The sequence below is a fragment of the Poecilia reticulata genome, linkage group LG17, assembly GCF_000633615.1.
Source record: "Poecilia reticulata strain Guanapo linkage group LG17, Guppy_female_1.0+MT, whole genome shotgun sequence".
Taxonomy (NCBI): Eukaryota; Metazoa; Chordata; class Actinopteri; order Cyprinodontiformes; family Poeciliidae; genus Poecilia; species Poecilia reticulata.
In genome coordinates, this window is record NC_024347.1 from 10,798,364 (window position 1) to 10,799,700 (window position 1,337).

General features: G+C 38.0%; 1 protein-coding gene across 1 annotated transcript in view; it reads left to right on the forward strand.

The window, feature by feature from the left end:
• LOC103479283 (receptor-type tyrosine-protein phosphatase S-like) overlaps positions 1-1,337 on the forward strand; it is a 43,500-nt gene that overhangs the window by 18,820 nt on the left and 23,343 nt on the right. The window lies entirely within an intron of this gene.

The window sequence follows — 1,337 nt, forward strand, 5'->3', positions numbered from 1 at the left end:
GTGTGTGTGTCTGCTTCTGGGTGGAAAGCTGTGTGTCACTCCTTCGAAAGGAGAGATTTTATTTTTTGTTTTCATTCTCTTTTTTCCCCATTCATGAACCCGGACCCCTCCATGCCACCAGCTGCAGCCAGATGATAAAATAATTATTGGCTATCGGATGTGCAATCTTCTTCCATATAATTAAGTTGTCCACTTAGGATCAATACTCTTGTCTCGAGTTTATTTCATTATCCTCTAAGCCTAACATTATGCATTTACATTATGCTGTTGCATCCCTTTTTTTTCTTTTTCTTTTTTTTTTTTACTTTCAAGCCTTGCAAAGTATTCATACCTCATGTTTCAGCCTTTTATTTAATTTGTAGGAATTTTATATGACAATGTACACAATTGTGAAGTAGAAGAAAAATGACATGTGYTTTTTTAAGATTTTATCTATGACTGAAAACTTGAAAAACTTAGTGGCTCTAATATGTATTCACATGGGCTGCATTTGGTAGCACTTTTGTTGCCTTGCAGCAGGAAGGTCCTGAGTTCGAATCCCAACCTGGAAACTTTCTGCATGGAGTTTACATGTTCTCCCTGTGCATGCGTAGGTTCTCTCTGGGTACTCCAGCTTCCTCCCACTGTCCAAAGACATCATAATGTACAATAATTTGTTTTTCTAAATTGTCCTTAAGTGTAGGTGTGTGCATTAGAGTTTTGATCTATAATCCAAACCTGGGCCGGATTTTGTCAACATTACTTTCTTGAAATTAGGGTTAAGCTTTTCTGGTGCGTTTTTAATAAGCCCATAGTAGACAAAGCACAGAGAAAACTAAACTAGAACGCTCAATGTAAAAAGTGATGCTACCCCTCTTATTCAAGTGTAAATAGAGGAGTGGGTCGTTTGCTYTGCTCTGCTCCTATCAGTCACAAATCCAAGTGACTGAAATCGACTCATCCAGCTGTTGCAAYAAGCATCAAAATGGAGCTGGATGATGTTAAGCAAAATCTAAAAGCGAGAGAAATTACACTGCTAAGCCAGCAGAGTGCAAAATCTTACTGGAAGTATTTAAAACTGCTATCAATTAAAAATATTAAAATATTTACTTTGGGCTCTGGCCTCTAATTGGAGTTATTTAGTCAGGTCGGATTGGGCTCAGACACAATGTCTACGGGTCCGGGCTGGGTTGGAAAATTTCAGGGCAAAGTTAAAGACAACCTTTTGTAGATTGTAGATGACATAAACTTGAGTAGGAGGTTTGCCTACCAGCAGGTCATTGACCCTAATTCATATTGATTTAGCCCAAAAAACTTAAAACTAATACAGAAAACTGGCTCTATCCCAAGACTAAAGG